Source organism: Ammospiza nelsoni, chromosome 2 (assembly GCF_027579445.1).
Source record: "Ammospiza nelsoni isolate bAmmNel1 chromosome 2, bAmmNel1.pri, whole genome shotgun sequence".
Classification (NCBI taxonomy): Eukaryota; Metazoa; Chordata; class Aves; order Passeriformes; family Passerellidae; genus Ammospiza; species Ammospiza nelsoni.
Window position 1 is genome coordinate 73672789 of NC_080634.1, and position 15655 is coordinate 73688443.

Here is a 15655-nt window from a genome sequence, read left to right on the forward strand (position 1 = left end):
CAATGCCCTGTTGTCAAAGCGTGAAGGACAGATTGCCTGCTTCTTACAAAGGATCTGCTGAGAGGTGGGAACTGATGGAAGCCATCTGGGGACCTGGAATTTCAAAGGGGTTAAAACACAAAAAGTAAAAAATATGCCAGAAGAAACAGGACTGTTTATGGATGCTACGTAGCTTCCAAAGAAGTATTTATCTAAGAAAGCCATTGTATTTTCAACAGTATACTTTGGAGATTGATGTCTTATATTTAAAATATGTGTATTTGGAGAGCATCTGCTATGCAAAAGTTAACATCTAGGAGACAATTCAGAGTGGAAGAAAAAATGCATCATCCATTTTAGACTTGATGTCTGAAGGTTTTTATTCTGTTAGTCAAGATGCACAGAAAGACCCAGAAAATTAATCTATCATTACTCAGTGTCATAATCCCAAATTTCTAGGTTTTTTCATCTTATTGAATTAATTTTGGAAACATGTATCTAAGGATAAGGGGCCTGCCTTTAATAGTTTTATGGAAATGCCTATTCCTGGGTCAGGTTGATTGGGAGCTGAAATGTTTTACTCTGTTTCTTAGAGAGTGTGGTAAAGTGAGAGACCATACAATGCTGAAGTGCCAGTAAGTCTGGGTCTTTAAAATTCAGTATATGCATCCCAGTTTACAACTCAAATACAGGTTGTATAAACAGAACTCACATAATCCTCTCTAAATTATCCAGAAGATCAGATAAGGGAAAAAGCATACAAGTATATTGTCCTTGACTGTTATCTTTTACCTCATGTTTCTGTCTGCAAATTCTAGAAGTCTAAAACAATGAGTTGACTACTTATACCTTTCCTCTGGGTGTAAAGTCCATATTTAACTACGTACAAGCTAAATGAAGCCATTTTGGATAAAAATTGGTTTACTCATGATATGGGAAGTTACTTAAAATAGGAAAAGGTAGTGGGATACTTCTTCATTTTCCCATTTAGTAATCTCCCATCTCCGTGTTGCTATGGCTATGTAAGTAACACTGGGTAAGGGTATATTTGTGCTACTTTGCAACATGTTAAAAAGCTAGTTACTTCATCTACCACTGTAGAACTTGCTGAGCAGAACCCAGACCATCTGCAAAGGTTCTAGAGAAGAAAGCAATTATTATGGTAGATATCCTGATTTCAGTGTTTCTGCTATGTACTGTAAAACTGGCTTCATTATTTCTATGGAGGTACAAAGACATCCTACATTGTAGACGTGATGTTGTGTGTGGATGCACACACACACACATACATATATACCTATGCATTTAAACATTTGTGCACTACAAATCATGAAAGACCAGCAAATAAAAGAGTTATAGGATCATTATTTAATTTGAAATTATGTCTTTGTTCAGGCTTTGACTGTGGAATTTAACACAGCCTGATAGTTAACATAGATGCTGCCATATGTTGCAACTCCTGCAGAAACTATGCTTTTCAGTGTATACAATGACTTTAAACCAGCTCAGATAAACAAGTTCTAACTAAGGGTAGAAGGGTTTAAACTAATATCAGGATCTCCTCAGAATTTTCTATCTCAGTATATTTCACAGGCCAGCCGTCACACATAGCTACTGGATTTCTATCTAAACTGCAATTAGACCTAACGAGGTTTCCAAAACTAGATAATTTTCTCCTTCATTTTTGATTTTTCTGAGGGTAATGGCATGTGAGCGTGTTCCAAGTCTCCCTGTGGTATGTTCACCAGACGGAGCTTTGCTAAATGATGCAGTGGCGGATGATGATGACTAAAAAAAAGAAAAAAAGAAAAGAATCTTAGAGAAGTGGTTTACCTCCTTCTATCTAGTGAGTAGGAGACTGGCTCATGATGAGAAAATAAAAAATTCTCTATCTTCTGCAGTGTAAGAGCCAGCCCACATGTTTTTCTTTCTTGGCTCATACCCTCAAACACCGGGCTACCAACCCTCTTCCTGCAGCTGTTCTTCTTTACAAGAAAAATAATTTTGAGATCCCTTGAACCATGGAAAGGCAGTAAGGGAGCATGAGTTACAGCACTTGCCAGCCTGGGAGGACTTGCTTGCTTTGTGCTTTCATGTGAGACTGAGCTTGACGTAATATATTTCACATATCAGATGTTTAGATTATGGAGCTGGTAGCAAAACCCATCAACATTCTTCTCCAGTATACATTGTCATCAGACCTTGAAGTAATTTTGTGTTGGAAATGGTGGCTGAATAGGTCACAAGGTTAATATTAAAAGGTTAAAACCTTAGGTGTCAGAAAAGGAAATAGGAGTCAGAAAGATGGACAGATTTTGCATCCATCTTGTGTGTAGTCTGCCATAAAACCCGTGTAGTCATTTCACTTTGAAATCCTGATGATGCGGAAGAAAGAAGTGTATTTAGTGAGCAGGCCAGGCTGAGGTCCTGACCAGAATTTCTTATTTAAACTATATATATTGATCGGAGTTTCTGACCCAGTTTCTACTATGATTGCTTGCATTAAAGTCACTAAAGCACCTGTTCTAGCAGTTCTTAGAACAGGACCAAGCCCCACAGCTGCTGTACTTATGGGTGAGAGTATATAGAATAGATGTTTGGTAAAGGAGTCAATTCAGATAGACATTTATACTTTATCTTTCTTTCTCTCTTTAATTTTTCTTTTTTTCTCTCTCTTTAATTTTTCTTTTTCATTTCCTCTTTATTTTCCTGCAGTCTCTGGTCTTCTGGACTGGCCTTTTTTTCAAATATAAGGGTTAATAAAGGGACAGAATTAATCTCCTTCCAAATTAGTAGTGGTTTGACCCTGTGTCTTCTCTGGGAAAGTTTATTTTGCCCACTGTGCTGTTGGTTAGAAGGAAAGTGATAGGGAGCTGAGCTGAGTCACCCACCTCCTTTTATTCCTCTCATCTCAAAACTCACACTCACACATACACACACAGACTCACACACGCACTTTAAAACTTTGACACAACAGAAGTGGGCTGTCTGTTTTCAGTGGAGAATTTCAAGTTGAGGAGCCCAGATGGAGAGAGATGGTTTTGCTGCAGCCCTGACATCAGAACGTGAACTGAGATTTCACTGCAGCATTTCACTTGAAATGTCCTCCCAGCTGCATCTTCCTTGCTCTCAGTCCTGACATGAAATCCTAGCTCTGCCTTTCCCAGAGCAATACATGAGATGGTTGGTTGCCTGACTTGGGGACCGAGATTTCACTCCAGGCTTTGTCTTCCCAAGTTTGGCATTGCAGCATTCAGCACTGCAGCACTGAAGTACACAGAATTCTTTTTTTCACTCTGTGATAAAAGACATACATTTAGGCTGGGGAAAAGCATTACAATGAAATTAACTGGAGCTGTGAGAAATATTTGTTCTTTTAGCCAGCTAAATGTACTAGTATACCATTGCATCCTTTAATAAGAAGTGGTAACATTTGCACCAGAGTCTAATCTCAGCAAATTTTTTTTCTTAAGATTCCAGCATTATCATTTTAAGTACCTTGTTACAACAATTCCCAACATCCTGCAAGACATGACTTCCATGTAGCATGATCAATACACAATATAGTACTGCAGTTTTGCTATACAACCTCTTTGCGGTTTTGATTGCTTGCTTATTTCATTCTTTCCCTAAGAGTGTCCCATGTCTGACTAAACACAAGCAAAAGGTTGAAACAGCTGGTTATTTGCAACATATTCAAATGACTGAGGTAGTTTAGTAACATTCATTCATACAATTTAAAGTTAGTTAAAAATTACTTTCATCATTTCATCATCATTATAAAAACTTTAGTGATGAGACATGAGACGAAAAATCAGTGTCATTTAAATATAGACAAGACATTAAAAAAGTATCTTTCTCAACCAAAAAAAAAAAATCCTGCAGGAAAAAAACTGTCCAGACTTTCAATCTATTGCTTACACAAGTAATCCTACTGAATAACATCAGCTTGAATAATAGATCCATGAAGTGTTTTCAATAATTAATTATTTTCTTAGCCATTTTCATAGCACAGTCTCAGAGCAACATAAGGATCATATAAATGGAAAAAAGTAGATAGGAGCTTACGTCTCTGCTCTCTCTAACTATAACTTATTTTCGTTGTTTAATAATGAAAAAGGAAAATGCTTCTCAGAATGAAGAACTGAGGCAAAGATCTGCCTCCACCAATAGTTTGCTAGTTTGCTGACATGACTCTGTGCAACTTATTTCTCTTTTCCATGCTTCAATTTATTAGTTTGAGGAAGTGGAAGATATTATAAGTGGGAGCCCAAAGGTGCTTTGAAATCTGTGATGAACAAACATGGTGACTGAATGACTATCATCATTATTCAGGAATACAACCAAAAAAAGTCAGATCTTACATAAGAGTAATATCCAGTTCCTTCTCTTTTTGTCAACCCATCTCAGAGGCTTTTCCAGGGGAGCACAATATAATTTTATTTGTTCAACAGATTGGAAAACACAAGCACCGACCTTGGGAAGGTCACATGTCAAGCCGTTGATAGCACTAGAAATAGACCCAAGTCTCAGAAGGCTCAGCCCTGCCTTCTACCTCAGTATTTCACAGACACAGAACTACTGATTTATAGAAAAAACCTATTCAAAAAACAAAACAAAACCAAACTAAACAAAAGGCTTCCTCTATCCTTCTCCTTCTCTCTCAGACTTGATTTTATGCATCAAAGGTTTCATATACCGGTCATTTTCTTTCTGAAGGCCTTATGTAGTTATGTGGTGTGACAGTAATACCAAGCCCTGGTTTTCTTATTAGTTCACATCTTAATTCTATGTAATGCAATTATTTTAATTTGGGAAACAGATTTCAGAATTCAGACTTCAAAAAATAAGGATTTCAGAGCTGAATGCTAAAGTATTGAAACACAAATATCCTCTTACCTAAAAAACATCTCAAAAAAATTAAAAGCACTGTTTAATCATAGAACTCTGGAGAAGTGATTTTGTTTTCAGGAAACATTAATTCCTTTATTCTGCTATTAAAAAAAAAAAAGGCAGCCAACCCAGGTAAAGATGTAAACCAAAGTAATATTTTTAAGCATGGTTCAAAACAGAAATCTGAAATAAACTATTTGGGTTGATTAAATATGAGAAGTTTTGTTCTGGTGGGAGTTTTATTTGTTTTTTTTATCTGTTGTGTTTTGTCTGAAAAAAAAAAGAAAAATATGTCTGTTTCATTAGCGTGGAATATCAGAATCAGACATTTTTTCTTTTATGGCCTTCCATAATCATATTTTGTTGAAATTTTGTTTCCTTTACTTCAATTCATGTGAATTGGAATTTTATGATAGAAATTTTCTGAAAACCTTTCTGGAATTATCTATTAAGTCAGCATGCATTGGTGTCTGCATATTAAAAGGAGAATTGCTGTGCATCAGCAGACTGGAGAAAGACTGAATAGATGAAACATCATTAACAATAAAATAATACCTTCTTCCTATTTATGCAATGCCTAGAAACCATACCCTGGGACCAATCCCACATGGCATTTAAGTTTTAATTAAATAATGTTTTAGAGACATAAGGGAGAAGAGGCTGGTGACCCGATTAATCATTGTAGTGCCCGATTTTACATAGCAACATCCCAAATGATTTCCAATGCATTACTCTGATGTAAAGCCAGAGTATTGCAGGGGTGTCTCAGGGTGTAGTTGGTTATTTTTTTTCTACATGAGCTAAGATGATCTGAGATACCCCTTACTGCCTTCATAACCTCCAGGCACTAATTTTAACTTCTTGAGCCTTTTTATTTACTGTGATCATTTTTATTGATTCAGTTCATATTGCAGGCCGCAAACAATTCTGCCCTTCCTGGGTTGATGAGAGGGTCAAGTCAGCATTCCTGCTGAGGTGGCCAAGGAATGATCCTAATGAGGATGACTACATACTAAGGTCCACAGAAAATCAAATTCAAAAGTCTTCCTTCCTTCCTTCCTTCCTTCCTTCCTTCCTTCCTTCCTTCCTTCCTTCCTTCCTTCCTTCCTTCCTTCCTTCCTTCCTTCCTTCCTTCCTTCCTTCCTTCCTTCCTTCCTTCCTTCCTTCCTTCCTTCCTTCCTTCCTTCCTTCCTTCCTTCCTTCCTTCCTTCCTTCCTTCCTTCCTTCCTTCCTTCCTTCCTTCCTTCCTTCCTTCCTTCCTTCCTTCCTTCCTTCCTTCCTTCCTTCCTTCCTTCCTTCCTTCCGCCACTTCCTTCCTTCCTTCCTTCCTTCCTTCCTTCCGCCACTTCCTTCCTTCCGCCACTTCCTTCCTTCCGCCACTTCCTTCCTTCCGCCACTTCCTTCCTTCCTTCCGCCACTTCCTTCCTTCCGCCACTTCCTTCCTTCCTTCCTTCCTTCCTTCCGCCACTTCCTTCCTTCCTTCCTTCCTTCCTTCCTTCCTTCCTTCCTTCCTTCCTTCCTTCCGCCACTTCCTTCCTTCCGCCACTTCCTTCCTTCCGCCACTTCCTTCCTTCCGCCACTTCCTTCCTTCCGCCACTTCCTTCCGCCACTTCCTTCCTTCCGCCACTTCCTTCCTTCCTTCCTTCCGCCACTTCCTTCCTTCCTTCCGCCACTTCCTTCCGCCACTTCCTTCCGCCACTTCCTTCCGCCACTTCCTTCCGCCACTTCCTTCCTTCCTTCCTTCCTTCCTTCCTTCCTTCCTTCCTTCCTTCCTTCCTTCCTTCCTTCCTTCCGCCACTTCCTTCCTTCCGCCACTTCCTTCCTTCCTTCCACCACTTCCTTCCTTCCGCCACTTCCTTCCTTCCTTCCTTCCGCCACTTCCTTCCTTCCTTCCTTCCTTCCTTCCTTCCTTCCTTCCTTCCTTCCTTCCTTCCTTCCTTCCTTCCTTCCTTCCGCCACTTCCTTCCGCCACTTCCTTCCGCCACTTCCTTCCGCCACTTCCTTCCGCCACTTCCTTCCGCCACTTCCTTCCTTCCTTCCGCCACTTCCTTCCGCCACTTCCTTCCGCCACTTCCTTCCGCCACTTCCTTCCGCCACTTCCTTCCGCCACTTCCTTCCGCCACTTCCTTCCTTCCTTCCGCCACTTCCTTCCTTCCTTCCTTCCGCCACTTCCTTCCTTCCTTCCTTCCGCCACTTCCTTCCTTCCTTCCGCCACTTCCTTCCTTCCTTCCGCCACTTCCTTCCGCCACTTCCTTCCGCCACTTCCTTCCGCCACTTCCTTCCGCCACTTCCTTCCTTCCGCCACTTCCTTCCTTCCGCCACTTCCTTCCTTCCTTCCTTCCTTCCTTCCTTCCTTCCTTCCTTCCTTCCTTCCTTCCTTCCTTCCTTCCTTCCTTCCTTCCTTCCTTCCTTCCTTCCGCCACTTCCTTCCTTCCTTCCTTCCGCCACTTCCTTCCTTCCTTCCTTCCTTCCGCCACTTCCTTCCGCCACTTCCTTCCGCCACTTCCTTCCGCCACTTCCTTCCGCCACTTCCTTCCGCCACTTCCTTCCGCCACTTCCTTCCTTCCTTCCGCCACTTCCTTCCTTCCTTCCTTCCGCCACTTCCTTCCTTCCGCCACTTCCTTCCTTCCGCCACTTCCTTCCTTCCTTCCTTCCTTCCTTCCTTCCTTCCTTCCTTCCGCCACTTCCTTCCTTCCTTCCGCCACTTCCTTCCGCCACTTCCTTCCGCCACTTCCTTCCGCCACTTCCTTCCGCCACTTCCTTCCTTCCGCCACTTCCTTCCTTCCTTCCTTCCTTCCTTCCTTCCTTCCTTCCTTCCTTCCTTCCTTCCTTCCTTCCTTCCTTCCTTCCTTCCTTCCTTCCGCCACTTCCTTCCTTCCTTCCTTCCGCCACTTCCTTCCTTCCTTCCTTCCGCCACTTCCTTCCTTCCTTCCGCCACTTCCTTCCTTCCTTCCGCCACTTCCTTCCTTCCGACACTTCCTTCCTTCCGACACTTCCTTCCTTCCTTCCGCCACTTCCTTCCTTCCTTCCTTCCTTCCTTCCTTCCTTCCTTCCGACACTTCCTTCCTTCCTTCCGACACTTCCTTCCTTCCTTCCTTCCTTCCTTCCTTCCTTCCTTCCTTCCTTCCTTCCTTCCTTCCTTCCTTCCTTCCTTCCTTCCTTCCTTCCTTCCTTCCTTCCTTCCTTCCTTCCTTCCTTCCTTCCGCCACTTCCTTCCGCCACTTCCTTCCGCCACTTCCTTCCTTCCTTCCTTCCTTCCTTCCTTCCTTCCTTCCTTCCTTCCTTCCTTCCTTCCTTCCTTCCTTCCGCCACTTCCTTCCTTCCGCCACTTCCTTCCTTCCGCCACTTCCTTCCTTCCGCCACTTCCTTCCTTCCGCCACTTCCTTCCTTCCTTCCGCCACTTCCTTCCTTCCGCCACTTCCTTCCTTCCTTCCTTCCTTCCTTCCGCCACTTACTTCCTTCCTTCCTTCCTTCCTTCCTTCCTTCCTTCCTTCCTTCCTTCCTTCCTTCCTTCCTTCCGCCACTTCCTTCCTTCCGCCACTTCCTTCCTTCCGCCACTTCCTTCCTTCCGCCACTTCCTTCCTTCCGCCACTTCCTTCCGCCACTTCCTTCCTTCCGCCACTTCCTTCCTTCCTTCCTTCCGCCACTTCCTTCCTTCCTTCCGCCACTTCCTTCCGCCACTTCCTTCCGCCACTTCCTTCCGCCACTTCCTTCCTTCCTTCCTTCCTTCCTTCCTTCCTTCCTTCCTTCCTTCCTTCCTTCCTTCCTTCCTTCCTTCCTTCCTTCCGCCACTTCCTTCCTTCCGCCACTTCCTTCCTTCCTTCCACCACTTCCTTCCTTCCGCCACTTCCTTCCTTCCTTCCTTCCGCCACTTCCTTCCTTCCTTCCTTCCTTCCTTCCTTCCTTCCTTCCTTCCTTCCTTCCTTCCTTCCTTCCTTCCTTCCGCCACTTCCTTCCTTCCGCCACTTCCTTCCGCCACTTCCTTCCGCCACTTCCTTCCGCCACTTCCTTCCGCCACTTCCTTCCTTCCTTCCGCCACTTCCTTCCGCCACTTCCTTCCGCCACTTCCTTCCGCCACTTCCTTCCGCCACTTCCTTCCGCCACTTCCTTCCGCCACTTCCTTCCTTCCTTCCGCCACTTCCTTCCTTCCTTCCTTCCGCCACTTCCTTCCTTCCTTCCTTCCGCCACTTCCTTCCTTCCTTCCGCCACTTCCTTCCTTCCTTCCGCCACTTCCTTCCGCCACTTCCTTCCGCCACTTCCTTCCGCCACTTCCTTCCGCCACTTCCTTCCTTCCGCCACTTCCTTCCTTCCGCCACTTCCTTCCTTCCTTCCTTCCTTCCTTCCTTCCTTCCTTCCTTCCTTCCTTCCTTCCTTCCTTCCTTCCGCCACTTCCTTCCTTCCGCCACTTCCTTCCTTCCTTCCGCCACTTCCTTCCTTCCTTCCGCCACTTCCTTCCTTCCTTCCTTCCGCCACTTCCTTCCTTCCTTCCTTCCTTCCGCCACTTCCTTCCGCCACTTCCTTCCGCCACTTCCTTCCGCCACTTCCTTCCGCCACTTCCTTCCGCCACTTCCTTCCGCCACTTCCTTCCTTCCTTCCGCCACTTCCTTCCTTCCTTCCTTCCGCCACTTCCTTCCTTCCGCCACTTCCTTCCTTCCGCCACTTCCTTCCTTCCTTCCTTCCTTCCTTCCTTCCGCCACTTCCTTCCTTCCTTCCGCCACTTCCTTCCGCCACTTCCTTCCGCCACTTCCTTCCGCCACTTCCTTCCGCCACTTCCTTCCTTCCGCCACTTCCTTCCTTCCTTCCTTCCTTCCTTCCTTCCTTCCTTCCTTCCTTCCTTCCTTCCTTCCTTCCTTCCTTCCTTCCTTCCTTCCTTCCTTCCTTCCTTCCTTCCTTCCTTCCGCCACTTCCTTCCTTCCTTCCTTCCGCCACTTCCTTCCTTCCTTCCTTCCGCCACTTCCTTCCTTCCTTCCGCCACTTCCTTCCTTCCTTCCGCCACTTCCTTCCTTCCGACACTTCCTTCCTTCCGACACTTCCTTCCTTCCTTCCGCCACTTCCTTCCTTCCTTCCTTCCTTCCTTCCTTCCTTCCTTCCGACACTTCCTTCCTTCCTTCCGACACTTCCTTCCTTCCTTCCTTCCTTCCTTCCTTCCTTCCTTCCTTCCTTCCTTCCTTCCTTCCTTCCTTCCTTCCTTCCTTCCGCCACTTCCTTCCGCCACTTCCTTCCTTCCTTCCTTCCTTCCTTCCTTCCTTCCTTCCTTCCTTCCTTCCTTCCTTCCTTCCTTCCTTCCTTCCTTCCTTCCTTCCTTCCTTCCTTCCTTCCTTCCTTCCTTCCTTCCTTCCTTCTATCCTTCCTTCCTTCCTTCCGCCACTTCCTTCCGCCACTTCCTTCCGCCACTTCCTTCCACCACTTCCTTCCGCCACTTCCTTCCTTCCTTCCTTCCTTCCTTCCTTCCTTCCTTCCTTCCTTCCTTCCTTCCTTCCTTCCTTCCTTCCTTCCTTCCGCCACTTCCTTCCGCCACTTCCTTCCGCCACTTCCTTCCGCCACTTCCTTCCGCCACTTCCTTCCGCCACTTCCTTCCGCCACTTCCTTCCTTCCGCCACTTCTTTCCGCCACTTCCTTCCGACACTTCCTTCCGACACTTCCTTCCGACACTTCCTTCCTTCCGACACTTCCTTCCTTCCTTCCGACACTTCCTTCCGACACTTCCTTCCTTCCTTCCTTCCTTCCTTCCTTCCTTCCTTCCTTCCTTCCTTCCTTCCTTCCTTCCGACACTTCCTTCCTTCCTTCCTTCCTTCCTTCCTTCCTTCCTTCCTTCCTTCCTTCCGACACTTCCTTCCGACACTTCCTTCCGACACTTCCTTCCGACACTTCCTTCCGACACTTCCTTCCTTCCGACACTTCCTTCCTTCCTTCCTTCCTTCCTTCCTTCCTTCCTTCCTTCCTTCCTTCCTTCCTTCCTTCCTTCCGACACTTCCTTCCTTCCTTCCGACACTTCCTTCCGACACTTCCTTCCGACACTTCCTTCCGACACTTCCTTCCTTCCTTCCGACACTTCCTTCCTTCCTTCCTTCCGACACTTCCTTCCGACACTTCCTTCCAACACTTCCTTCCCCCCCCCTCCCCCAATGGTATTTTTATGATCCTCACAACCTCTCCTAAAGAAAGATTGAACGTCATCTGTTTCCAATATAGATTATCTTACTTCCAGGAGCAAAACTTTTTCATTTTGCCAGCCACGTTTCCTGCCTTTTCCATAACTACTGTTCATATTCTTCAGTTTATATCTTATACATGCATTTATTGCACCCTGTTTGCATAGTTACATCACAGAAGTCTCCTCTTATCTCTTGTATTTACAGATTACATTTAAATGCACAGTTTATTTACCTCTGCCCAAGTGCTCAGACTTTGTTGCTCGTTATGCCATTAGTGACATCACAAAATGAAGTATCTCACAAATAGTTATGCTTATGGCCATATTCCAGGTAAATAAATACAAAATATGTTCTCTTCAATCTTTTTCAATTTTATGGGTATAATAGGTCATTGCTTTGTCAGCAAGACTTTTATTTAAACAACATAAATACTCCATTAGCTACATAGATACTTAAAATTTTTAAATCTGTCATAACTTCTGCAGAAGTTACTTTAAAATAACTTACGTCATGTTCACTTGCAATACTTGCAGTAAGAATTGGGCCACTGTCTATTAAGTAGGCTTGCACTCTGTCCTTTGAATGGAAGTTCCTTGCTTACTTGGATATACAAGGACTTTTCTCTGTTTGAGAGGTAGAGGAAAATCAGGATAATTTGCTGTATGATTGAAATAATGTTCAATTTTACTGTTTTACATTCATTCACACAAATATTTATTTACATCCTAGAGTTTCAGTATTTAGAACTGGGAAAAAAAATCCTAAGCTGTAGACTAGGTCTGGACTAATGTATGGTCCATTAGGATGTATGTGAGCGTGTTTGTCTCTCAAACAGACAATTTGGTGCACAGGTTGCAGCATTTGCACTGCAGAACCACATCAGGGAGGCTTGGTCAAGTCAGCAGGCATCATACACCTGCTCTGCTGCACACACGAGCGGTTCATGCCACCAGACATCTGAGGAGCCTTCACAAAGCTATATTAATTCCAAGACAAATTGAGAGGCCTAACCCTTCTGCAAAGGCAGCACAGACCAAACATACCCCTCCAGCAACAGAGTCACTTCCCTTTTTTAGTTTTATAGCATCTGGATGTGAGTAACATCACTAAAATGTAGCAATGCTGCCCTCTCTATGGACGTGGAATATCATGCTAAAGGACTCTCGTGTCACAATTGGGAAATACCTGCGGGAGGTCACACTGGGTCAGTGCTGAAAGACCCACTTTCCTTCTCCCTGACACTCTTCTTCATTTTCCTTCCCTGTGACACTCATCATGAAAGTTCAAGTTATTGAGGACTGGCACAATAACTTGCGTACTTTCATTCCAACAATGCAAGGTCAAGTAAAGGTAAAGCAAAACCAAAGCCAAGTGAAAAAGAGATGAGAATATAAGGCTTTTTCTATGAAGACTCAAAGTAACAGCTCCTTAATTTGGTGGTTTTCTGAAAATCTAAAGAGATTAAAGGGTAAAAAATACATTTATTTGAACAACTGGTTTATTTTTTTTTAGCTCCTATTGCCAGGATATGAAAAAAAATTCAAATTTTGATTAAATCTTTTTTTTTTTAATTTATATAGTTTCTACCCCCTTCTCAGAAGCAAAGTGGGGAGAGATTGCAAAGTTTTTTTGTAGTAATTACATATTTAAATAACTTGTATAAAATACTTTTTCTGTTTTTAAACTTAGTTTTTAAAAGTCAAATTGAATTAAATCTAAGAGGGAACTTTTCAGCAGTCTAGTGATAAACTTAGCTTTTAGTATTCTGTCTGAAGCATCCACGAAGGAATCTTTACAGTCAATAGAGAGAAATTAATCATTCAGGTTGTACTAAAATATGTTCAGAACATGTAGAATAAACTGGGTTGGCAAAGTATTATTCATGACACTTTATTTCAAAGATTCTTAACTGTTTACATCAATTTACAATAAAATTATCTTCCTTTTCGATGACTATACCTAGATGTGGCTAAGGTCATCCAAGAGATTAAATGACGTAAAGAGGATGTTTATAAAAAATAATATTTTATTGAAAAAAATATAGACATGCTTTATTTTTTTTAATTCTGTTTTTTTTTCAGTCCTTTTTGAACAAAAATAATGTTGAAATATTTTCATTCATTACTGTATTTCAAGAAGAGTCAAACAGCAAGTTATCATCTAGGTATATTCAATATAAAAAATAGGAAAATTTTTTGAAGTGGAATAAACAAATCATTATGTTGTATATTCAAAACTTCCTTTGAAAACATAAATATACAAAAAGACTGTTATATTGTTATTTCTTACCTTTCAGTATTGCAGAGGGCTGTTCACTTATTTTCTCTTTTACAGCTCCACCAGCATATAAGAGAGAAATGAAGGGTGAAACGAAAGAGTGCTATGTTGATGACTGTCATAAAAGTATGATTTTATTGATTATATTATGTGTATCAGTAGCTTTATTGTTCTGAATCTCAACTCATTAAAATTATGCTTGGGAAGCAATTTTCCTAATTATTACAAAACTCATTTAATATATGATTTTGTGTGAATCTTTAGGAGCATTTTCTTCCATACACTATTTATTACAAACATTTAAAATATTATCTATTTTATAAGTTAGCATAATCTTGTTGACACCAAAGAAATCAATCTTTTTTAAGATCTCAATCTTATGGTAAAGTAGTATTTAAATTCAGACACTCTAAAGAGTCAAGAATATTTAAAAGAGTAATGATTAAAAGTAAAAAAAGAAATTACATCTTAATGACATTGCTGTTGCTAGGAGATTGCAGCTACAGCTTAAGAGCTGAATGTGTCCTTTTTCTTAATTAAAAAATGATTAATAAATAGATAAACCACTAAAATGCCAACCTTTTAGTAAATTTGAGTGGAAACATCCAATGTGTAATCTGCTTAAGCAACAGCAGCAAAGAAAAATCACACAAAAGGACAGGGGACAAAAAATAGGCCAATCTTTCAATTGTTCTTTTAAGCTGTCAAGCTACACCTCCGTGCTGCTGCAAAAAAAGCACCTTAATTAATATTGGTCACTGTGAAGAAAAGGATATACAGTTAGATGGACCATTTATCCAGTATAGCGCAATGTTTATTATGGTCTCTCTGTCCAGTCTGCATGTAATACAAAACTATAATTTAGCTATTACCACCTAGCTCAGTAGATATAATGGGATTTTGTTATGGCTTAGAAGCTCTCAAGGTTTTACAAAGAAGATAAAAGGCAAAACATCACTCAGAGAGGCCTCCTGAGCGGAAATATGAAACGGACAAGTTTCACATTTTTCTTCAGCAGACTAGGAATTCTTGACCTTTTTTTATAGTGACCTATTTTTATTTTCCAAATATCCAGTCCAACATATTGATAAAAAATAATAGACTAACAGTTTCAGTTTGAGAAAAGTGTAGGAAATGTGAAAATTAGGATATATTACAAAGATCATTGACTCACAGAAGGGGTTTGGTTGGAAGGGATCCTAAAGATCACCTAGTGCCAACATCCTTCCATGAAGGGGGACATCTTCCATTAGTCTGGGTTGCTCAAGGACCCCATCCAATATGTCCTTGAACACACCCAGACATTCACAGTTTCTCTGGGCAACCAGTTTCAATGCTTCAGCACCCTCCTAGTAAAGAACTTACTAATTTCCAATCTGAATCTACCCTCTTCCAGCTGAAAGTCATTAGCCCTTGTATTATCTTATCACTACATGTGCTTGTAAAAAGTGCCTCTCCAGCTTTCTTGTCAGCCCTCTCTATGTACTGAAAGGCCATAGCAAGGTCACCCCACAGCCTTCTGTTCTCCAGACTGAATAACTTCAACTTATTCAACTTGAATAAGTTGAAGTTATTCAACCTCAACTTGTTGGGGCCCCCAGAGCTGATGCAGCCCTGCAGGTGGGCTCTCACCAGAGCAGAGCAGAGGGGCAGAATCCCCTCCCTGTCCCTGCTGCCCACACTGCTCTGGATGCAGCCCAGGACACGTTTGGCTCTCTGGGCTGGGAGTGCCCACGGCTGGGTCATGTCCAGCCCCTCACCACCAGCACCCCCAAGCCCTTCTCTGCAGGGCTGCTCTCCATCTGTTCATCCCCAGCCTGTGTTGATGCTGAGGATTGCACTGACCCAGGTACAGCACTTTGCACATTGCCTCATGAGATTCCCAGGGGCTCACTACTCATCTGGTCCACATCATCATAGCTATAGCTAACCCCAACACTAATGTGAATTTTCTAGAAAATAGAGCATTAAAATGAAATTTTTTCTTGTCATGTGCCCCTACTCCAAATATTTGGTATTGACATATGTTAGAATGAAACCAAACAACAAGCACACAAGTTTACCTGGATGTCAGAGACAACTTGAAAAAGAGCTAAGAATTTATATAATTTACTCATACATGCTCAAAGACCTATCATTAAATCAGGAGAAGATATGTGATGTTTATTTCATTGATATTTAAAAAGTGATTTTGATCTTTGCATGTAGTTCAGGGCAATAATATTTATTTTCTTTGCAAAGCACTTAGGTAGCCTTAGGAAGTCTGAAAAAGTTCTCTTGATAAAAAAACAGTATAGATGTGCTACTGATAAAAGTTTAAACCTGGAAATTTTATCTATCCATTGTAAACA